Source organism: Oncorhynchus keta, chromosome 35 (genome assembly GCF_023373465.1).
Source record: "Oncorhynchus keta strain PuntledgeMale-10-30-2019 chromosome 35, Oket_V2, whole genome shotgun sequence".
Classification (NCBI taxonomy): Eukaryota; Metazoa; Chordata; class Actinopteri; order Salmoniformes; family Salmonidae; genus Oncorhynchus; species Oncorhynchus keta.
The window spans coordinates 20,161,824-20,187,275 of record NC_068455.1 but is presented as its reverse complement, the minus strand read 5'-3'; the positions used below and the strand labels follow the sequence as shown (position 1 = coordinate 20,187,275).

At 42.2% G+C, this 25,452-nt stretch overlaps 1 protein-coding gene across 3 annotated transcripts in view; it reads left to right on the top strand.

The window, feature by feature from the left end:
• The window catches only part of LOC118371748 (A-kinase anchor protein 6-like), a 266,002-nt gene that overhangs the window by 29,847 nt on the left and 210,703 nt on the right, over positions 1 to 25,452 (top strand). The gene's annotated exons all lie outside the window — the stretch shown is intronic.

Sequence of the window (25,452 nt, the reverse complement as noted above, 5' to 3'; positions counted from 1 at the left end):
TCATTTCAGTAGGTGACCCTTTTAAAGGACAGACAGGCTCTGATTGAATTTAATTTGAGACTTTAAAAATGTTTCATTTGAAATGGAATCCTGTATATCAATACATTGATTGTTACTGGCTGTTGATGCTGAAATGTTTGTGTGATCTCTCTCGATAATGACACACATCATGATGCCACAAGTATTCTCAGTGCATGTAGTTCTTATTCAGCCTATGGTCTTAAAGTAGTTTGTTTTTAGCATTAGCATTGTGACCAATAGTCTGTTAAAAGTTCTGATGAAAGGGCTTTGTTCAAGCATCCATCCCCATCTCCATCCCATCCGGGCCTTGTCTAGTCTATTTTTAGGAGGCCTGGGGCCCTCTTGTCGTAGTCATGGCCCGTATCCACAAAGCGTCTCAGAGTAGAAAATTGGTTGTGCTGAGAATAGAGCCATTTTACTTCTACTCTTATGGGTCAAAATAAAAGCGTTGCATGGAGCCTCTTTAATCATAAGAGTGACACCAAGTCGACAGATATTTAGGACAATGGTTCCCAAATTGTTTATACTTTTTTTAAAGGAACTCAGTCTGGCTTTAAACTTACTCTTGAAAGTTTTAGTAGTAGAACAAGGTGCAATTTCGAAATTGGGTAGTGTGTAATCAATTTGTGTTGTCATGTTAGTCATTGCAAACCTTAGAGAGCTGTTTATAACTTGTCAGAAATGTCCGGATCAACTAGCCCATGTCAGCTAATGTTTTTTATTTTATTTTTTAAGCCCATAGATATTATTGTCATTTTTAAGTCACTCACATAGCACATGAATACCCAGTAGACATTAGAGGTCAACCGATTATGATTTTTCAATGCCGATGCAATACCGATTATTTGAGGACCAAAAAAATTGCCGATACCGATTAATCTGCCAATTTATTTATTTTTTATTTTTTTTATAATTTTGTAATAATGACAATTACAACAATACTGAATGAACACTTATTTTAACTTAATATAATACATCAATCAAATCATTTTAGCCTCAAATAAATGAAACATGTTCAATTTGGTTTAAAGATTGCAAAAACAAAGTGTTGAAGAAGTAAAAGTACAATATGTGCCATGTAAGAAAGCTAACGTTTAAGTTCCTTGCTCAGAACATTAGAACTTATGAAAGCTGGTGGTTCCTTTTAATATGAGTCTTCAATATTCCCAGATAAGAAGTTTTAGGTTGTAGTTATTATAGGAATTATAGGACTATTTCTCTCTATACCATTTGTATTTCATATACCTTTGACTATTGGATGTTCTTATAGGCACTTTAGTATTGCCAGTGTAACAGTATAGCTTCCGCTCGACAACAGCCACCCTCGAAGCAGCGTTACCCATGCAGAGCAAGGGGAACAACTACTCCAAGTCTCAGAGTGAGTGACATTTGAAACGCTATTAGCTCGCACCTCGCTAACTAGCTAGCCATTTCACATCACATCGTTACACCAGCCTAATCTCGGGAGTTGATAGGCTTGAAGTCATAAACAGCAGACCTGCTGACAAAACGCATGAAAGTGCTGTTTGAATGAATGCTTATGAGCCTGCTGGTGCCTACCACCGCTCAGTCAGACTGCTCTATCAAATCATAGACTTAATTATAACATAATAACACACAGAAATGCAAGGCTTAGGCCATTAATATGGTCGAAGGAACTGTTCCGTATTTCATACGGATTTCAACGGGTGGCCTCCATCAGTCTAAATATTCCTGTTACATTGCACAACCTTCAATGTTATGTCATAATTACGTAAAATTCGGGCAAATTAGTTCGCAACGAGCCAGGCGGCCCGAACTGTTGCATATACCCTGACTCTGCGTGCAATGAACGCAAGAGAAGTGACAATTCACCTTGTTAATATTGCCTGCTAACCTGAATTTATTTTAGCTAAATATGCAGGTTTAAAAATATATACTTCTGTGTATTGATTTTAAGAAAGGCATTGGTGTTTATGGTTAGGTACATGTTGGAGCAATGACAGTCCTTTTTCGCGAATGCACACTGCATCGATTATATGCAACGCAGGACACGCGAGATAAACTAGTAATATCATCAACCGTGTGTAGTTATAACTAGTGATTATGATTGATTAAGTTTAATGCTAACTAGCAATTTACCTTGGCTTCTTACTGTATTCGAATTACAGGCGGGCTCCTCGTGAGGCAGGTGGTTAGAGCGTTGGACTAGTTAACCGTAAGGTTGCAAGATTGAATCCCTGAGCTGACAAGGTAAAAATCTGTTGTTCTGCCCCTGAACAAGGCAGTTAACCACCGTTCCTAGGCAGTCATTGAAAATTAGAAGGTGTTCTTAACTGACTTGCCTAGTGAAATAAAGATTAAAGGTGTAAAAAAAAATGTTTAAAAAAAATGGTCGTCCAAAATGACAGATTTCCGATTGTTATGAAAATTTGAAATCAGCCCTAATTAATCGGCCATTCCGATTAATCGGTCGACCTCTAGCAGACATGGCAAAATGTTTAGCATTGCAAGAAAATTTGCTATAAAACTGCACAATATTCTTTACACCCCATGACAAAATGTATAGAATTACATGAAATAAGCTTTCTCTCCAACAACAAGTGGGGTGTGAACAGGTTTTTTTTGAACAGTGCCCATAGCAATTGACGTGGTACGGAAAAGCTCGATGTTCCCTAATGCTGGAGGGGGGGGGGGCCTGAGTGAAAGTTTAGGAACCCCTAATTTAGGACACCTGAGCTGTCTTAAAACCAGTTAAGAGTTGGTGTCTTTATTACAGTTTTTCTCAATTGCTAAAACACAATTTCTGATACCTTGCTCCATTTCCTGAAAACATTCAACACAAAACCTCATCTTCAAGCACTATTTACATAACCTCTGACTCCTCTTGCAAAATGAAACATTCGCCTCAAAACAGTTTTACTTATGTTCAAAATCAAACACTGCTCTCAAATCATAAACAAAGTGATCAAAATGATATACACTCTCAAGCAGTCAGTAAACAATACACCGAAAAATAGGAAGCACATTGTTTAAAACATTTTTAATTAAAAAAAAATGCATATTTTCCCGTCATTGTCTTTTGATGAACAAAAACATGTTCTATCATAGTAGCTCAAAATTGATCAGAAATTACCACTCTGCTTTGCTCTTTGCAATTTGTTTTTTTGTTCTTCCTCCTCCTTGTACCCGAATTTTTACAGTACTGTACCCTGCATCTCACAAACTTGTCCTTTGTCTCTGTGATACTGTAATTCTTGCTCTTTGTTGATATGAACCTGCAACCAGTCAAAATCTATTGAGCAGTCAGTACTGTTAGTTTTTCGCAATTGCTAAAACACTAAAACCCATTGGCTGAACAAATTTCTCAGTTGCCTGGACTCATTTAGCTAATTATGCAGTCTGTTGTCAATACCTTAAACCATTTGACATGGTAAAACACAATTTGCAGATCTCACTCAGACTTTTCAGCAAAACTCTAAACACATTCTCATTCTCAAAACACATTCTGCACTCTAATGCACATGTCATCCGTACTGGTAAACACAAGTGGCAACAATCAAATACAAATAGAGAACATATGTCATTGATTGAACACAACCGCTCAAAATTGATTTAACCTGTTTCAAATATTGCGACACAACCAATATAAGCCAGTTCAGAGAGCAAACAGGTTGTTGAAGGTGGGAAGGAGAAAGTTTGAGAATGGATACTGTAGTACAGTGCATTGTAGGCTGTATACTGCACAATGGACAAATTGTATGGCCCTGAACATTGTGCTTTCAATCACACACTATTCAATCACACATGCAAGATAGCACCTCTGTAAACAAAGAGAGAAAAGCATATTTCAACCCTGCAGGTGCGACACAAAATGCAGAAATAAAAATATAATTCATGCCTTTGACGAGCTTCTTTTGTTGGCACTCCAATATGTGTCACGCCTTGGTCTTAGTATTTTGTGTTTTCTTTGTTTATTTGGTCAGGCCAGGGTGTGACATGGGTTTATTTTGGTGTGTTTTTGTATTGGGGTTTAGTAGGTATTGGGATTGTGGTTGAGTAGGGTTGTCTAGCATAGTCTATGGCTGCCTGAGGCGGTTCTCAATCAGAGTCAGGTGATTCTCGTTGTCTCTGATCGGGAACCATATTTAGGTAGCCTGGGTTTCACTGTGTGTTTGTGGGTGATTGTTCCTGTCGCTGTGTTTGTTTTCACAAGATAGGCTGTATAGGTTTTCGAGTTTCGTTTGTTGTTTGGTAATTTTAAGTTATTTCATGTATCGTACATATTTTGATTAAAGAACACGAGTAACCACCACGCCGCATTTTGGTCCGACTCTCTTTCTACAGACGAATGCCGTTACAATATGTCCCATAAACATCACAAATGGTCCTTTTGTTCGATTAATTCCGTCGATATATATCCAAAATGTCCATTTATTTGGTGCATTTGATCCAGAAAAACACTGGTTCCAACTTGCGTGACCACAAAATATCTCAAAAGTTACCTGTAAACTTTGCCAAAACATTTCAAACTACTTTTGTACTACAATTGTAGGTATTTTTAATGTAAATAATCTATCAAATTGAAGACGGGATGATCTGTGTTCTATACAGGAGGAAAACAAACTGTAGCTAGCTTTCTGGTCATGCGCCTCTATCTAACACTACAAGTGACCCCCGTTCTGAACAGGGCTACTTCTTCATTACACAAAGGAAAAACCTCAACCAATTTCTAAAGACTGGTGACATCCAGTGGAAGCGGTAGGAACTGCAAGAAGGTCCCTGGACTCCCAATGAAAACAAATTGAAAAGAGAGTGACCTAAAAAAAAAAATCTGAATGGTTTGTCCTCAGGGTTTCGCCTGCTAAATAAGTTCTGTTATACTCACAGACATGATTGAGTAGCAGGCAGTTGAATTTGGGTATGCATTTCATCCGGATGTGAAAATACTGCCCTCTGTCATCAAAAAGCCATAAGACTGCTGAACAGCTAATCAAATGACTAACCTAAGTTTTTTTTATGCTGCTGCTACTCACTGTTTATCATCTGTGCATAGTCACTTTACCCTTCACTCTACCTACATGTACAGTACCAGTCAAAAGTTTGGACACACCTACTCATTTCAGGGTTTTTCTTTATTTTTACTATTTTCTACATTCTACAGGACACCAATAATAAGAGGAGACTTGCTTGGAACAAGAAACACAAGCAAAGGATGGGTGGAAATCTGCCCTTTGGTCTGATGAGTCCAAATATGAGATTTTTGGTTTCAACTGCCTTACCTTTCTGAGACGCAGAGTAGGTGAACGAATGATCTCTGCATGTGTGGTTCCCACCGTGAAGCATGGAGGAGGAGGAGGTGTGATGACGTGGGGGTGCTTTGCTGGTGACACTGTCTGTGATTTATTTAGAATTCAAGGCACACTTAACCAGCTTGGTCACCACAGCATTCTGCAGCAATACGCCATCCCATCTGGTTTGTGCTTAGTGGGACCATCATTTGTTTTTCAACAGGACAATGACCCAACACATGACCCAACACACCTCCAGGCTGTATAAGGGCTATTTGACCAAGGGGAGTGTTGGAGTGCTGCATCAGATGACCTGGCCTCTACAATCACCTGACCTCAACCCAATTGATATGGTTTGGATAAGTTCGACAGCAGAGTGAAGGAAAAGCATCCAGCAAGTGTTCAGCATATGTGAGAACTCCTTCAAGACTGTTGGAAAAGCATTCCTCATGAAGCTGGTTGAGAGAATGCCAACAGTGTGCAAAGCTGTCATCAAGGCAAAGGGTGGCAACTTTGAAGAATCTAAAATCTCAAATATACTTTGATTTGTCTAACACTTTTTTGGTTACTACATGATTCCATATGTGTTATTTCATAGTTTTGATATCTCACTGTTATTCTACAATGTAGAAAATAGTAAAAATAAAGAAAAACCCTTTAATTAGGTGTGTCCAAACTTTGGACTGTTACGGCACATATTACCTCAATTACCTTGACTAACCTGTACCCCTGGACATTGACTTGGTACTGGTACTTGTTATGTAGCCTCGTTATTGTTATTTTATGTTGGTCTTTAAAAAAAAAAAAAAATTGCATTGCATTGTTGATTAAGGGCTTATAAGTAAGCATTTCACGGTAAGGTCTAATTGTTTTATTCGGCGCATGTGACAAATAAAATTTGATTTCATATAAGGAGAGGGGTTAACACAATTTGACCCTTTCCATAAAACTAGATTGAGTGGACTGGTTCAGAAATCTGTTATAGTGCTCTATTTAACAAAGACATGAATTCAGTGTCACTATGTTGATAGTGTTAGAAATAGAGGAAGTTGTTACTATGGTGATACATTGAGTGTTTGGAGAGAATCCTGCAGCGATGTTCTTGCAGATGTAGACAATATGTGACTGAAAAGAAGTCAATGTTTCGACTGCTGTTTATATAGTTGTTACTGTATATCAGCCGGTGTCAGTAAGAAACCCTTGCTAAGGCCTGGCTGTTGCATCTAGCAGCTGCATCTACAATGTTGAGTGTGTGTGTATTTGCCAAGGTAGCAGCTTCTCTTCCTGGGGTACAGCAAAATTAAGGCAGTTAGACCATTTTTAAAACATTACAATACATTCACAACAGATTTCCCAACACATTGTTGTGTGCCCTCAGGCCCCTACTCTACTACCACATATCTATAGCACAAATCCATGTGTACGTGTATGTATAGTGTGTATGTTATCATGTGTGTATGTTATCATGCTTGCATGAGACTTGATGTGAAATGGAGTTCCATGGCTTTATTTAACATTGTGCGTCTCCCATAGTCTGTTCTGGACTGTGAAGAGACCTCTTGTGGGGTATGCATGGGTGTCTGAGCTGAGTGCCAGTAGTTTAAACAGACCCCTGGTGGCATGTCTTGTGGGGTATACATGGGTGTCTGAGCTGAGTGCCAGTAGTTTAAACAGACCCCTGGTGGCATGTCTTGTGGGGTATACATGGGTGTCTGAGCTGAGTGCCAGTAGTTTAAACAGACCCCTGGTGGCATGTCTTGTGGGGTATACATGGGTGTCTGAGCTGAGTGCCAGTAGTTTAAACAGACCCCTGGTGGCATGTCTTGTGGGGTATACATGGGTGTCTGAGCTGAGTGCCAGTAGTTTAAACAGACCCCTGGTGGCATGTCTTGTGGGGTATACATGGGTGTCTGAGCTGAGTGCCAGTAGTTTCAACAGACCCCTGGTGGCATGTCTTGTGGGGTATACATGGGTGTCTGAGCTGAGTGCCAGTAGTTTAAACAGACCCCTGGTGGCATGTCTTGTGGGGTATACATGGGTGTCTGAGCTGAGTGCCAGTAGTTTAAACAGACCCCTGGTGGCATGTCTTGTGGGGTATACATGGGTGTCTGAGCTGAGTGCCAGTAGTTTAGACAGACCCCTGGTGGCATGTCTTGTGGGGTATACATGGGTGTCTGAGCTGAGTGCCAGTAGTTTAAACAGACCCCTGGTGGCATGTCTTGTGGGGTATACATGGGTGTCTGAGCTGAGTGCCAGTAGTTTAAACAGACCCCTGGTGGCATGTCTTGTGGGGTATACATGGGTGTCTGAGCTGAGTGCCAGTAGTTTAAACAGACCCCTGGTGGCATGTCTTGTGGGGTATACATGGGTGTCTGAGCTGAGTGCCAGTAGTTTAAACAGACCCCTGGTGGCATGTCTTGTGGGGTATACATGGGTGTCTGAGCTGAGTGCCAGTAGTTTAAACAGACAGCTCGGTGCATTCAACACGTCAATACCTCTCACAAAACAAGTAGCGATGAAGTCAATCTCTCCTCCACTTTGAGCCAGGAGAGATTGAAATGCATACTATGAATGTTAGCTCTCTGTGTACATCAACCAATCTGAAACTAATTGCAACTCTTTGTTAAGTGTTTCAGTCATTCCAGTCGCTGTAGTAGCTGACGTGTCTAGTGTTGAGTCATCCGCATACATAGCTACACTGGCTTTACCATTTAAAAACAAAAAGTTTACTAAGGGTTGGTAACAGGCTGATTGCTTGGCTATTTAAGCAAGTAAAGGGGTGTTACTATTCTTTATAGTAGGCTTAAAATGATGATATGGCAAATAGGTGTGGAAAAATGGTCCACTATTATCCTCAGTAATTTTCCATCCAAGTTGTCAGACACCAGTGGCTTATTATTCTTGATAGACAGCCATCCTTTTTTCACCTCCACGCTCACTTTAAGGAATTCAAAATTACAATGGTTGTCTTTCATAATTTGGTCTGATATACTTGGATGTGTAGTGTCAGCTTTTTTTTTGCAGGCATGTCATGCCTGAGTTTGCTAATCTTGCCAATGAAAACATCTTTAAAGTAGTTGGCAATATCGGTAGGTTTTATACACTATATTAGGCCCAGCCTTTGGTACTTTGGTTTTCCTAGTTATGGCTACTATATTGTGATCACTACGTCCAATGAATTTGGATACTGTTTTAACTTACTTTTCTGAAGCATTATTAAAGATGTGGTCAATACATGTTGATGATTTAATTCCTGTGATGTTTGTAACTACCCTGGTAGGTTGACTGATAACCTGAACCAGGTTTCAGGCACTAGTTACAGTTTGAAGCTTTCTCTTGAGTGGGCAGCCTGATGAAAGCCAGTCAATATTTAAATCACCCAGAAAATATACATCTCTGTTGATATCACATACATTATCCAGATTCTGACTGTTTGCACTTGGTGGTCTACAGCAGCTCCCCACCAGAATGGGCTTTAGGTGAGGCAGATGAACCTGTATGTAGCCATATTACTTCAACAGCATTTAACATTAGATCATCTCTAAGCTTTACAGGAATGTGGTCCTGAATATAATACAAACAGATCACACCCCCACGCGTGTGCGAGCACACACAAACAACGGACACACAGATATACCTTGTGGGGGGCAGTTCAGACTCCCACATCTTTATTTATACTCTAGAATGGATCAGTGTTCAGGCACACAGGGAGGTGACTTGCAGCTGTTTGTGTGTGTGTGTGTGTGTGTGTGCCCACGATAGGCTAGGCAGGCCTAGTAAAGGCTGGTGGAGCCTGGGGATGACAGGAGAGCATGCAGATCACACCCTGAGGGGATGGGGCCACCTCACAGCTAGTTATTGGGAGTGTGGAGTGTGGCTAGCTACATACATACCTTTTACTTAGCAACCAGACGCAACATTCACACCCTATCAGCTGCAGGCTCCACAAAGGTAAGGTTACGTTACAGCGTAAATACTGATGGTACCGAATACAAACATTTTGAAAAATATTTTGTTGTTGCAAATATAGCATGTACAAAGACTTCAAAATATTTATCAGGATTGCTTGCACAAGTCTTGTAGGGTAAGATAAATTTGCTGTCGCCTACTGCTATTTTGCATTGACTTTTTCCAAAGTGTTGCAACAACTTTTTTTATAATAAATGATTTAACAAATAAGGACAAGAATCACTGTGAATTAGAAATTACTGACTCGTCTGATGCCCAACCCACTGCCCACTCTGGCACCTGCACCCACTGGGCAGAGGAGGGGGGCAACACTCAGTCATGGGGTGCAGCTGACCCATGGCTGGGCAGAGAGAGGGGGCTGTGGGGTTAATTCAGAGAGGAGGGTGAAGTCAAATCCAAAAATAGCCCCCCTAGTGTTGTGAGAGGGCAGGGAGCCCAAACACCAAACAGTACCTTCTACATGAGATACAAGCTCTAATACTGTCAGAGAGAGATACAGCACTAGACTGTACTGGTTGATACTGTCGGAGCAACTGAACACAGCTAGACTGTACTGGTTTGCTTTGAATGAACTTTGTGACTGGTAAGGCTGGCCAGAACTGTTGGATTTGGACAGTATGTGAAGGAATTGTAAATTAATGGGTTGTATTAGCACATGTTCTTTGAACAAGACTTGTTTTGTAAAGAGACCTCTGGACAATGTTTGAGCTGGAATCGATCTTCTTGACAATGGTTACTGTTATCTCAATTGCAGTGGACTTTATACTAGTGAACAAAACTGTGTGTGTGCTTTCGTCATCAAAGCCAGTCGTGAGCATGCTGCACAGTGACAGTAGGACAGTACTTTACCTTTGAGCAGCAGCAGTGAAATGTCATGAGTCTCTTTTAAGTAGCTTCAATAATTCAACACTTTTTAAAATGCTAACCAGAGCCGGAGGGTATTCACCTTGAAGGGTTGTCTTTAATGCTTCATGTGTTGCCTGTATCTTATGAAGAAATCTGCTGTGTATTATAAGGTTACATACATATATATATGCATTTTTTAGCAATGTGTGGTTAGATAATAGGACATGTTGCATAGCTAATAACACTGCAATATGATAGTTACACCTTATATGTCCTATTGGCAGGTTAGCTGTCAGAAATGAATGGCTTCAATAGACCACTGCTGTATCACACAGTGCAGTATGCTGTGTTAGCTGGAGGTGGACTGCTGCTGAAGGACCTAAACAGCAGATACATTTAATGATCCTTCTCTGATCTTTTTACATATGTCAAATCAAATTGTATTTGTCACATGCGCCGAATACAACCTTACAGTGAAATGCTTACTTACAAGCCCTTATCCAACAATGCAGTTTTAAGAAAATATCCCCACAAAGAGTAAGAGATAAGAATAACAAGTAATTAAAGAGCAGCAGTAAATAACAATAGCGAGGCTATATACAGGGGGTACCGGTACAGAGTCAATGTTTGGGGGCACCAGTTAGTTGAGGTAATCAAGGTAATATGTACATGTAGGGTTATTAAAGTGACTATGCTTAGATAATAACAGAGAGTAGCAGCAGCATAGAAGGGGGGGGGGGCAATGCAAATAGTCTAGGAAGCCATTTCCCCCATGATACAGTACTGTAGTCTGTTTATTTTAGAGTTGAGTGGATCCCAGACCATGGTTATCGGTGCAGTGGCTATGTGTTTGACCTACATTGAGATTCCATGTTATTTAGAGATCAGGACGCACCAAAACTGGGATACTGTTGGCACAACCAGAGCCATGTTCTGTTGTTAGACCAGTTGTTATGGAGACGATGCATGTTCACATCAGTTTTTTCCCGATCTATATGAAGCCTAACTTACTGTGTTATTATAATGTCCTGAAAACCTTGATGCACTCTGATGTAAACAACTTTCAGTTTGTCTGAGGAGACAGTCTTTCCTGAGAGGGTCTGATGTTGGTTAGGAGGGCATCTGTCAAAGTTTCGGGTAGGAGGAAATCTGTCAGTGTTGGGTAGGAGGAAGTCTGTCAGTGTTGGGTAGGAGGAAATCTGTCAGTGTTGGGTAGGAGGAAGTCTGTCAGTGTTGGGTAGGAGGAAGTCTGTCAGTGTTGGGTAGGAGGAAGTCTGTCAGTGTTGGGTAGGAGGAAGTCTGTCAGTGTTGGGTAGGAGGAAGTCTGTCAGTGTTGGGTAGGAGGAAATCTGTCAGTGTTGGGTAGGAGGAAGTCTGTCAGTGTTGGGTAGGAGGAAATCTGTCAGTGTTGGGTAGGAGGAAGTCTGTCAGTGTTGGGTAGGAGGAAGTCTGTCAGTGTTGGGTAGGAGGAAGTCTGTCAGTGTTGGGTAGGAGGAAGTCTGTCAGTGTTGGGTAGGAGGAAGTCTGTCAGTGTTGGGTAGGAGGAAGTCTGTCAGTGTTGGGTAGGAGGAAGTCTGTCAGTGTTGGGTAGGAGGAAGTCTGTCAGTGTTGGGTAGGAGGAAGTCTGTCAGTGTTGGGTAGGAGGAAGTCTGTCAGTGTTGGGTAGGAGGGCATCTGTCAAAGTTTCGGGTAGGAGGAAATCTGTCAGTGTTGGGTAGGAGGAAGTCTGTCAGTGTTGGGTAGGAGGAAGTCTGTCAGTGTTGGGTAGGAGGAAATCTGTCAGTGTTGGGTAGGAGGAAGTCTGTCAGTGTTGGGTAGGAGGAAGTCTGTCAGTGTTGGGTAGGAGGAAGTCTGTCAGTGTTGGGTAGGAGGAAGTCTGTCAGTGTTGGGTAGAAGGAAGTCCGTCAGTGTTGGGTAGGAGGAAGTCTGTCAGTGTTGGGGAGGAAGTCTGTCAGTGTTGGGTAGGAGGAAGTCTGTCAGTGTTGGGTAGGAGGAAATCTGTCAGTGTTGGGTAGGAGGAAGTCTGTCAGTGTTGGGTAGGAGGAAGTCTGTCAGTGTTGGGTAGGAGGAAGTCTGTCAGTGTTGGGTAGGAGGAAGTCTGTCAGTGTTGGGTAGGAGGAAATCTGTCAGTGTTGGGTAGGAGGAAATCTGTCAGTGTTGGGTAGGAGGAAATCTGTCAGTGTTGGGTAGGAGGAAATCTGTCAGTGTTGGGTAGGAGGAAGTCTGTCAGTGTTGGGTAGGAGGAAGTCTGTCAGTGTTGGGTAGGAGGAAGTCTGTCAGTGTTGGGTAGGAGGAAGTCTGTCAGTGTTGGGTAGGAGGAAGTCTGTCAGTGTTGGGTAGGAGGAAGTCTGTCAGTGTTGGGTAGGAGGAAATCTGTCAGTGTTGGGTAGGAGGAAGTCTGTCAGTGTTGGGTAGGAGGAAGTCTGTCAGTGTTGGGTAGGAGGAAGTCTGTCAGTGTTGGGTAGGAGGAAGTCTGTCAGTGTTGGGTAGGAGGAAGTCTGTCAGTGTTGGGTAGGAGGAAATCTGTCAGTGTTGGGTAGGAGGAAGTCTGTCAGTGTTGGGTAGGAGGAAATCTGTCAGTGTTGGGTAGGAGGAAGTCTGTCAGTGTTGGGTAGGAGGAAGTCTGTCAGTGTTGGGTAGGAGGAAATCTGTCAGTGTTGGGTAGGAGGAAGTCTGTCAGTGTTGGGTAGGAGGAAGTCTGTCAGTGTTGGGTAGGAGGAAGTCTGTCAGTGTTGGGTAGGAGGAAGTCTGTCAGTGTTGGGTAGGAGGAAGTCTGTCAGTGTTGGGTAGGAGGAAGTCTGTCAGTGTTGGGTAGGAGGAAATCTGTCAGTGTTGGGTAGGAGGAAGTCTGTCAGTGTTGGGAGGAGGGTATCTGTCATAGTGAGCCGACAGCTGATCCCAACACTGTCTCCAAGTCTGACCCAGGACTGGGGGAGGGGAGAAAGGTCCCAACTCCAAGTTTCCCCAAATCTCACCCCAGGACTGGCAGATGGGGTAAAGGTCAACCATAGCCTGACTAAACATATGCTGTCAAACATGTGCTGTTGTAATTTCAGAGGCTCTGGGGTAAAGTTGGCCCTAGGTACTAATCTAGCATCAGCTTCCTCTCCCCAAATCCTAACCTTAACTGTTAATGGGGAATCTAAATGTGTACCCAAGACAAGCGTCTAGGGACAACTTCACTGTAGTCCTTTAAACTAGAGGAAGGAGGAAGAAGAGGTGGAGTTGAGAGAGGAGATGAGATGACTCAGGTTTTTTAAACAGTGGAGCTGATGGTGAGGAGGTTTTAAAACCGACTGAGGAGCCCAACTGTCTCTGTCGGGTTTTTTTTGGGTGGTCCTAGTCTCTTAATATTAAAAGGGCCTGTCCGTCCCAGCCTGCATTAGTCCTCAGCACCATGGTGACAGGGTGGGAGTCAGGCAGGCTTAGACAGACATTCTTATCCTGTGACTGAGATAGACCAACCAACCAGTCTGTCTGCAGTACTAACCTGGGTGTCACTGTACTGACATGCTGTCAGAATGCTCCATATGTGCTGGGTTTCCCCTTTGTTTTATATCAAATATCATTCATTGTTATTTATTTATTTATTTCACCTTTATTTAACCAGGTAGGCAAGTTGAGAACAAGTTCTCATTTACAATTGTGACCTGGTCAAGATAAAGCAAAACATTTTGACACATACAACAACACAGAGTTACTCATGGAGTAAAACAAACATACAGTCAATAATACAGTACAAAAATTAGTCGATATACAATGTGAGCAAATGAGGTGAGAGAAGCGAGGTAAAGGCAAAAAAGGCCATGGAGGCAAAGTAAATACAATATAGCAAGTTAATCACTGGAATGGTAGATTTGCAGTGGAAGAATGTGCAAAGTAGAGATAGAAGTAATGGGGTGCAAAGGAGCAAAATAAATACAGTAGGGGTTGAGGTAGTTGTTTGGGCTACATTATAGATGGGCTATGTACAGGTGCAGAAATTGTTGAGCTGCTTTGACAGCTGGTGCTTAAAGCTAGTGAGGGAGATAAGTGTTTCCAGTTTCAGAGATTTTTGTTGTTCGTTCCAGTCATTGGCGCAGAGAACTGGAAGGAAAGGCGGCCAAATTAAGAATTGGCATTGGGGGTGACCAGAGAGATATACCTGCTGGAGCGCGTGCTACAGGTGGGTGCTTCTATGGTGACCAGTGAGCTGAGATAAGGGGGGACTTTACCTAGCAGGGTCTTGTAGATGACCTGGAGCCAGTGGGTTTGGCGATGAGTATGAAGCGAGGGCCAGCCAACGAGAGTGTACAGGTCACAGTGGTGGGTAGTATATGGGGCTTTGGTGACAAAACAGATGCCACTGTGATAGACTGCATCCAATTTATTGAGTAGGGTATTGGAGGCTATTTTGTAAATGACATCGGCGAAGTCGAGGATCGGTAGGATGGTAAGTTTTACGAGGGTATGTTTGGCAGCATGAGTAAAGGATGCTTTGTTGCGAAATAGGAAGCCAATTCTAGATTTAACTTTGGATTGGAGATGTTTGGTGTGAGTCTGGAAAGGAGAGTTTACAGTCTAACCAGACACCTAGGTATTTGTAGTTGTCCACATATTCTAAGTCAGAACCGTCCAGAGTAGTGATGTTGGACGGGCGGGCAGGTGCAGGCAGCGACCGGTTGAAGAGCATGTATTTAATTTTACTTGAATTTAAAAGCAATTAGAGGCCAGGAAAGGAGAGTTGTATGGCATTGAAGCTCGTCTGGAGGGTTGTTAACACAGTGTCCAAAGAAGGGCCAGAAGTATATAGAATGGTGTCGTCTGCGTAGAGGTGGATCAGAGACTCACCAGCAGCAAGAGCGACATCATTGAGGTATACAGAGAAGAGAGTCGGTCCAAGAATTGAACCCTGTGGCACCCCCATAGAGACTGCCAGAGGCCAGGACAACAGGCCCTCCGATTTGACACACTGAACTCTATCAGAGAAGTAGTTGGTGAACCAGGCGAGGCAATCATTTGAGAAACCAAGGCTATCGGGTCTGCCGATGAGGATGTGGTGATTGACAGAGTCGAAAGCCTTAGCCAAGTCAATGAATACGGCTGCACAGTAATGTTTCTTATCGATGGTGGTTAAGATATCGTTTAGTAACTTGAGCGTGGCTGAGGTGCACCCATGACCAGCTCTGAAACCAGATTGCATAGCGGAGAAGGTATGGTGGGATTCCAAATGGTCAGTAATCTGTTTGTTGACTTGGCTTTCGAAGACCTTAGAAAGGCATGGTAGGATAGATATAGGTCTGTAGCAGTTTGGGTTAAGAGTGTCCCCTCCTTTGAAGAGGGGGATGACCGCAGCTGCTTTCCAATCTGGAATAGGAATCTCAGACGACACGAAAGAGAGTTTGAACAGGCTAGTAATAGGGGTTGCAACAATTTAGGCAGATAATTTCAGAAAGAAATGGTCCAGATTTTGCAGCTCTTTCAGAACATCAGCTGACTGGATTTGGGAGAAGGAGAAATGGGGAAAGCTTGGGGGGTACAGTGCTGTTGACCGGGGTAGGGGTAGCCAGATGGAAAGCATGGCCAGCCATAGAAAAATGCTTATTGAAATTCTCAATAGTGGATTTAGTGGTGACAGTGTTTCCTATCGTCAGTGCAGTGGGCAGCTGGGAGGAAGTGTTCTTATTCTCCATGAACTTTACAGTGTCCCAAAACTTTTTTGAGTTAGTGTTGCAGGAAGAAAATTTCTGCTTGACAAAGCTAGCCTTGGCTTTTCTAACTGCCTGTGTATAATGGTTCCTAGCTTCCCTGAACAGCTGCATATCACGGGGGCTGTTCGATGCTAATGCAGAACGCCATAGGATGTTTTTTTGTTGGTTAAGGGCAGTCAGGTCTGGGGAGAACCAATGCCTATATCTGTTCCTGGTTCTACATTTCTTGAATTGGGCATGCTTATTTAAGATGGTGAGGAAGGCTTTTTTTTTTAAATAACCAGGCATCCTCTACTGACGGGATGAGCTCAATATCCTTCCAGGAAACCCAGGCCAGGTCGATTAGAAAGGCCTGCTCGCTGAAGTGTTTCAGGGAGCAATTGACAGTGATGAATGGAGGTCATTTGACCGCTGACCCATTACGGATGCAGGCAATGAGGCAGTGATCGCTGAGATCTTGGTTGAAAACAGCAGAGTTGTATTTAGAGGGCAAGTTGGTTAGGATGATATCTATGAGTGTGCCCGTGTTTACGGCTTTGGGGTGGTACCTGGTTGGTTCATTGATCATTTGTGTGAGATTGAGGGCATCAAGCTTAGATTGTAGGATGGCTGGGGTGTTAGGCATGTTCCAGTTTAGGTCGCCTAGCAGCACAAGCTCTGAAGATAGATGGGGGGCAATCAGTTCACATATGGTGTCCAGAGCACAGCTGGGGGCAGAGGGTGGTCTATAGCAGGCGGCAACAGTGAGAGACTTGTTTTTAGAGAGGTGGATATTTTGTTCAAATTGTTTGGGTACAGACCTGTATAGTAGGACAGAACTCTGCAGGCTACCTTTGTAGTAGATTGCCGTTCTATCTTGTCTGAAAATGTTGTAGTAAAGGATGGAGATTTCAGAATTTTTGGTGGTCTTCCTAAGCCAGGATTCAGACACGGCTAGAACATCCGGGTTGGCAAAGTGTGCTAAAGCAGTGAATAAAACAAACTTAGGGAGGAGGCTTCTAATGTTAACATGCATGAAACCAAGGCTATTACGGTTACAGAAGTCATCAAAAGAGAGCGCCTGGGGAATAGGAGTGGAGCTAGGCACTGCAGGGCCTGGATTCACCTCTACATCACCAGAGGAACAGAGGAGGAGTAGGATAAGGTATTGAGTGATGATGAGAGAGATATTGTCTCTAGAAACATAATTGAAACCAGGTGATGTCATCGCATGTGTGGGTGGTGGAACTGAAAGGTTGGATAAGGTATAATGAGCAGGGCTAGAGGCTCTACAGTGAATTAAGTCAATAAACACTAACCAGAACAGCAATGGACAAGGCATATTGACATTAAGGAGAGGCATGCTTAGCCGAGTGATCATAAGGGTCCAGTGAATAGTGAGGTTTGTTGGGGTCACAGTGATTCAGACAGCTAGCCGGGCCATTGGTAGCAAGCTAGCATAGGATAGAGGTCTGTTTTTAGCCAACTCGTGTGTTTCCGTCGGTAGATTAGTGGGGTTCCATGTGGTAGAGGGGATAAATCCAATTGGCAAAATAGATATAGTTATAGTGACCCAAGAACATTTTTCCGATAGACCTACTCAGATAGCAGCCGATAAGACAGCTAACGATTAGCGGGCCGCCGATGAGCGTTCAGGTAACATCGTGACAGAGGGGCCAGTTGTATAACTCACTCGGGCAGATAACGTCGGTTGTCCAGTCGTGAAGGCCCGGCGGGGCTCCGCATCTGCAGTAAAACGGGTCCGGATAGGTGATAAGACAAGGAGTGGCTGATGGAACTCTTCAGCTGGCTAGCTCCGGAATAATTTATGTTTACTCCGGGATCGACGTAAGCCAATAGTCACACGGATAGCAGCTAGCTAGCTGTGAGATCCTGGTGTAAATGTCCAGAGCTTGCGGTTGAAATCCGGGGATATGGAGAGAAAAATAGGTCCGGTATGTTCTGGTCTGACTCGTGTTGTACAAAACTGGTGATAGCTTTTCGAGCTAAAGGATAGCTGATGACCACAAACCGTGGTTAGCTGAATACTAACGTTAGCCAGTAAACTGGCTCGCTTCTGGCTAGCTTCTACTGTGGATTTCAGATTTGAGGTAAATAATACTTTTTTTAAAAATTGGTGAGTCGGATTGCAGGAGAGTGATTTGAAGTTGAGTTTAGCTGTAATAGTTTAGCTGTAATTGAGTTAGCCTATAATAAGTAAATGGGGCAGATTTGATGACTGAGATATGAACTGAGTAAGGAACCCATGTTTTGTTGTTGTTTTAGTGTCCAAACCCCGAGTGTGTAAGTGGAATGCCGAGGACTGTTCAGTGTGATTACACAGGCAGCCTATAGCTACTTTGTCTGAAACGTGTATGTTGGTATGATCAGCTCGTATTAAAATGGTCGATACAAACTTGAAACCACTGATCTTGACAATTTACCCCATGGGATGAAACTCATTGACAGCAGTTGTGAGTAGCCTGATTGTCCATTCAATATTGTCCATTTCCCTTTGACCTGTCCTGTTTTTTAGGACATGTTTGTTAATAACATGTCAGTGCATTTTAATGATAAATGTTTTGCGCCCCTGGCTGTGATAAAGTGGGGACTTTTTATCACAGGGCGACAGGGTTGGGGAGTAACAGGTTACATTACAAAAAAACATTATCTGTAATCCGTTACGTTACCAGCAAAAATATTGCAATCAGATTACAGATACTTTTGAAAAAATAGATTACTTTGAGGATTACTTTTAATTCAGAAAGGATGTTAGTGAAAAAAAGCTTTGACACTTCTCTGTTTTCTCAATGACATTCAATATCGCATTGAGAAAAGGCGCAAGTTTAAGTTTGTTCCACCTGAGTGAGTCTGACCACAAGTCAGAGACCAGTATGATGACACACCAGATGTGTTTGATGGATCGCGAGAAAAGAGCAGGAATAGGTTTTTGTAGGCTACAGTCCAAGCTATGTCTTCCAATGGTGCGACTGCTGTCGGCATCCATAGAGGAATCAACTTGAATAAACGGTAAGGACGACAGCAGTGGTATACTGTAGTCTACGGGGTTACGGACGTCACTTATTGTTCTACAGTTGAAGTGGGAAGTTTACATACACTTAGGTTGGAGTCATTAAAACTAGTTTTTAAACCACTCCACAAATGTCTTGTTAACAAACTATAGTTTTGGCAAGTTGGTTAGGACATCTACTTTGTGAATGACAAGTAATTTTTCAAACAATTGTTTACAGACAGATTATTTAACTTATAATTCACTGTATCACAATACCAGTGGGTCAGAAGTTTACATATACTAAGTTGACTGTGCCTTTAAACAGCTTGGAACATTCCCGAAAATGATGTCATGGCTTCAGAAGCTTCTGATAGGCTAATTTACATAATGTTTGAGTTATTTGGAGGTGTACCTATGGATGTATTTCGATGCCTACCATTCTCAGTGCCTCTTTGCTTGACATCATGGGAAAATCAAAATAAATCAGCCAAAACCTCAGATTTTTTTTTTTAGACCTCCACAAGTCCTTTTCATACCTTAAGGGAAGAATTCGGCAGTACCTGTATGGTTAGTGAGAAAGTCCATATTGCAAATGTACGGTCCCTTACTAGACGTCCGAAATCGTTTGTAAAATTCGCGGACGGCGTCGGGCCGAGCGGCAGGGCCGGACCTACCAGGAAGTCATCAAATGAACGTTGTCGGACATTCGGTTTCCGTTTACAAAAATAATAAGATTTATGTCATTTTTCCCATGTCCCGGAAATTCCCACAAGAGGGCATAAGCAATCATATGGCTATTGCTACAAAACATCACGATTCACGACGGGGCCTTATCTCGAAAACTGAAAATATTTAGAAGCCGAAACTCGGTGAGCGTAGGGGCGGCATAATGGGCAGTTGGCCCCGAACAAGATGGCGTCTAGGCCTCAACGGTTTTTGAGTTATGGCCATTTATCTGGGATTAAAGGTCCAAAATGAAAATAGAGAAATTATTTTTCCACTTCACGTCAAAGTCAAGGAGCCTCCGGTGTCAATAAAAAAAAGAACCAGCCATTTATCTATCGTCATTTAAGAGAAATCGTACAACGACACCTTGGTGATGTTCACGGATAGGTGTTTTTTTTTTCAACGGTTACAGATCCAGTTGCAGGTTGTTCTTACGAATCTTTTTAAAGTGTGCTGCGGAGCTCTGCGAGATTTCTGTGATTTTCTATGATTTTCTGAAATAACACACACTCACTAAACCCTCCGTAAATAACTCAGTTCTTAACGTAAAGACTTAAAACTCGGGATTCTGTAAAGGCATACCCCAATCATGATATGAGTTTATTTATAGCTTCCTGTGCCAACCGGAAGTGCCTTTAATGATGTCACAGTGGCAGTTTCCAAGGGTTAAAAAGGTCAGATCTTTTCAAAACTTCATATGTGTGACTAGGTAACCCTCATGAACTGTAAATCAGTCATTTCTCCCAACAGATGTCAAAGAAAAGCTCTCACACGCACACACAGCAAGGCTGGAGTGAAAAAGTGCGGTTCTCAAAGACACAGAGAGCAGGCAATGGCATAAACATAATCTCTAGGCCGTGCCGAGTTCAACGAGATATCCCGCTTGACCGTAGCTCGCTCGGTCTGAGCGCAGCGACCATTAGAAAAGTAGGCCCAAAATGAAGCCTGCCCCACAACGTCATTTGCTTTTGGGTGACAGTGAGAGAACCGTTAGGGTGAGAAGCACAATTCGACCTCAGGTACGTTCCTAAGGTCCTTCCGATCCGTGCAAGCCTAACCTTGACCGTGTGGCATTAACCCTTAATAGTTAAAAGAAGGTGTTTACTTCAAAGAGTTTGCATTGACTTCTCTCCCCATAGGAATACATTGCCTGAACCCCTAAATTCAACCTGAAGTCTATATGGGTTATGAATGCCGTATGAACCTGTCTTTGATGACAGTCCATCAGGCCAGTATGAGGTCTACCTGTGTTGATTCTAAGCTTCCTGGACCAACCGGAAGTGGTTAAAATCACCCTAAAAGTGTTTTTCCATTACCTGCCTGCAGTTTGATAGACATAGTGCATTCAACCCTGTGTAAATCAGTCAATTCTTAACGTAAGGACTTAAAACACAGGATTCTGTAAAAGCATAGCCCATTGAGGATATGTGTTGACTTATAGCTTCCTGTGCCAACCGGAAGTGCCTTAATTGGTGTCTCAGGGGCTGTTTCGAGGGGTTAAAAAAGTCAGATCTGTCCAAAACTTCATATGTGTGATTAGGCAACCCCCATGAACTGTAAATCAGTCATTTTTCCCATAAAATTTCAAAGGAAAACTAAATCACACAGACACACAACTTGGAAGGAGGGACGTATTGGGGGTTGTAGAGACAGACAGTGCCTCCAATAGTTAGCTTTGTTCGAGCTAAAAAAGAACCGTCAGACCTAGAGTTCCCGAAACTTTAGAAACCTGTTCTAGACCTCGGGTCGATAGTGCGTGGTGAGTTAGGTGGCTCTAGAAGGTTCTCGGACCGAGAAATAGCCTCGTACATTTGCAATGATTTCAATTCATTTTGACCATTACGAAAATGGCGACATTTAGAAAAGTCTCAGAGACACAAGACTAGGTGCATTGGAACCGGCTCGGCCCATAGAGACGGACCCCAACGTTTCGGTCCGATAGCTCATTCAAGGACCCCATAGCAAGGCATGGAAAAAAGTGGATTTTCAGCACCAATTAGGGTTTTACTCGGGCACCGAAGGACCTATCGAGCCGAAACTCGGGATTCGGGGTCGCCTCACATAGGCCTTCACATAATGTCTGACCTGGACCCGCAGCTAGAACGTAACTATGTGTTTTACGTTTTTATTATGTTTTAAACTAAAGGCGCTGTGAATTATGGGCCTGCTCTGACATATATGATAGTTGGCTTCTAAATGAGTTGGAAAAAGTGGGTTTGGTGTCAATTGGTATCAGTTTGGTGTCAAAATGACATCTAATTGACTGATGGACACTGACTTGCTAGTTGACTTTTGTACATTAGCAATATGTTTAAACGGAGAGGGACCATCACCAAAAGTGACATTCTGAAATCAACCCTAACGAGCCATGGAGATGAACCAGAATCACTGCCCAGCTATCCCGAGTTCATCGGGCCAGTCAATTTCACATTCCTGCAGGATTTTTATAGCATGACAAATTCGTGATGGTACCTGCCCATTGAACCATATTGCAAATGCACAGTGACTTTGCAAAAGTGAGAAAACATAAACAAATGGACATGATGAAATCAACACAACGAGTGATGGAAATGTACAACTATCACTGCTCAGCCATCCTGTGTCCATCAGACCAGTCAATTTTGCATTTTTGAGCATGTCAAATTTCATATGGTAAATGCACATTGAAACATATTGCAAATGCGCGCACTTGCAATATGATTCTATAGTGTAAAAACATCACCTAATGGACATGATGAAATCAACACAACGAGTGATGGAAATGTACAACTATCACTGCTCGGCCATCCTGTGTCCATCAGACCAGTCAATTTTGCATTTTTGAGCATGTCAAATTTCATATGGTAAATGCACATTGAAACATATTGCAAATGCGCGCGCACTTGCAATATGATTCTATAGTGTAAAAACATCACCTAATGGACATGATGAAATCAACACAACGAGTGATGGAAATGTACAACTTTCACTGCCCGGCCATCCTGTGTTCCCATAGCGAGCATTAATATCAGAATGACCGGTAAATGCATTTACAACCATATTTTAATTTTTGGGTTACCAGTTGCACAACAATGCACGTGCATTTGCAATATGATTCTATAGTGAAAAAACATCACCTAATGGACATGATGAAATCAACACAACAAGTGATGGAAATGTACAACTATCACTGCTCGGCCATCCTGTGTTCATCAGACCAGTCAATTTCACATTCCTGCAGGATTTTTATAGCATGACAAATTCGTGATGGTACCTGCCCATTGAACCATATTGCAAATGCACAGTGACTTTGCAAAAGTGAGAAAACATAAACAAATGGACATGATGAAATCAACACAACAGGTGATGGAAATGTACAACTATCACTGCTCAGCCATCCTGTGTTCATCAGACCAGTCAATTTTGCATTTTTGAGCATGTCAAATTTCATATGGTAAATGCACATTGAAACATATTGCAAATGCGCGCGCACTTGCAATATGATTCTATAGTGAAAAACATCACCTAATGGACATGATGAAATCAACACAACGAGTGATGGAAATGTACAACTATCACTGCTCGGCCATCCTGTGTCCATCAGACCAGTCAATTTTGCATTTTTGAGCATGTCAAATTTCATATGGTAAATGCACATTGAAACATATTGCAAATGCGCGCGCACTTGCAATATGATTCTATAGTGTAAAAACATCACCTAATGGACATGATGAAATCAACACAACGAGTGATGGAAATGTACAACTATCACTGCCCGGCCATCCTGTGTTCCCATAGCGAGCATTAATATCAGAATGACCGGTAAATGCATTTACAACCATATTTTTATTTTTGGGTTACCAGTTGCACAACAATGCACGTGCATTTGCAATATGATTCTATAGTGAAAAAACATCACCTAATGGACATGATGAAATCAACACAACGAGTGATGGAAATGTACAACTATCACTGCTCGGCCATCCTGTGTCCATCAGACCAGTCAATTTTGCATTTTTGAGCATTTCAAATTTCATATGGTAAATGCACATTGAAACATATTGCAAATGCGCGCGCACTTGCAATATGATTCTATAGTGTAAAAACATCACCTAATGGACATGATGAAATCAACACAACGAGTGATGGAAATGTACAACTATCACTGCTCGGCCATCCTGTGTCCATCAGACCAGTCAATTTTGCATTTTTGAGCATTTCAAATTTCATATGGTAAATGCACATTGAAACATATTGCAAATGCGCGCGCACTTGCAATATGATTCTATAGTGTAAAAACATCACCTAATGGACATGATGAAATCAACACAACGAGTGATGGAAATGTACAACTATCACTGCTCGGCCATCCTGTGTTCCCATAGCGGGCATTAATATCAGAATGACCGGTAAATGCATTCACAACCATATTTTCATTTTTGGGTTACCAGGTGCCTATTTTCAATCACCAGTTGCACAACATGCGTATCCATCAGAATATTTTAAACAGTCCATAAAGCACTCAGGACTGCCCCCATAGATAGAGGGCCGTAGTAGGGTACTCCCATAGCGGGCATGGATAATAGGAGTCCCAGTAAATGCATTTACAACCATATTTTAATTTTTGGGTTACCAGTTGCACAACAATGCACGTGCATTTGCAATATGATTCTATAGTGAAAAACATCACCTAATGGACATGATGAAATCAACACAACAAGTGATGGAAATGTACAACTATCACTGCTCGGCCATCCTGTGTTCATCAGACCAGTCAATTTCACATTCCTGCAGGATTTTTATAGCATGACAAATTCGTGATGGTACCTGCCCATTGAACCATATTGCAAATGCACAGTGACTTTGCAAAAGTGAGAAAACATAAACAAATGGACATGATGAAATCAACACAACAGGTGATGGAAATGTACAACTATCACTGCTCAGCCATCCTGTGTTCATCAGACCAGTCAATTTTGCATTTTTGAGCATGTCAAATTTCATATGGTAAATGCACATTGAAACATATTGCAAATGCGCGCGCACTTGCAATATGATTCTATAGTGAAAAACATCACCTAATGGACATGATGAAATCAACACAACGAGTGATGGAAATGTACAACTATCACTGCTCGGCCATCCTGTGTCCATCAGACCAGTCAATTTTGCATTTTTGAGCATGTCAAATTTCATATGGTAAATGCACATTGAAACATATTGCAAATGCGCGCGCACTTGCAATATGATTCTATAGTGTAAAAACATCACCTAATGGACATGATGAAATCAACACAACGAGTGATGGAAATGTACAACTATCACTGCTCGGCCATCCTGTGTTCCCATAGCGGGCATTAATATCAGAATGACCGGTAAATGCATTCACAACCATATTTTCATTTTTGGGTTACCAGGTGCCTATTTTCAATCACCAGTTGCACAACATGCGTATCCATCAGAATATTTTAAACAGTCCATAAAGCACTCAGGACTGCCCCCATAGATATAGAGGGCCGTAGTAGGGTACTCCCATAGCGGGCATGGATAATAGGAGTCCCAGTAAATGCATTTACAACCATATTTTAATTTTGGGTTACCAGTTGCACAACAATGCACGTGCATTTGCAATATGATTCTATAGTGAAAAAACATCACCTAATGGACATGATGAAATCAACACAACAAGTGATGGAAATGTACAACTATCACTGCTCGGCCATCCTGTGTTCATCAGACCAGTCAATTTCACATTCCTGCAGGATTTTTATAGCATGACAAATTCGTGATGGTACCTGCCCATTGAACCATATTGCAAATGCACAGTGACTTTGCAAAAGTGAGAAAACATAAACAAATGGACATGATGAAATCAACACAACAGGTGATGGAAATGTACAACTATCACTGCTCAGCCATCCTGTGTTCATCAGACCAGTCAATTTTGCATTTTTGAGCA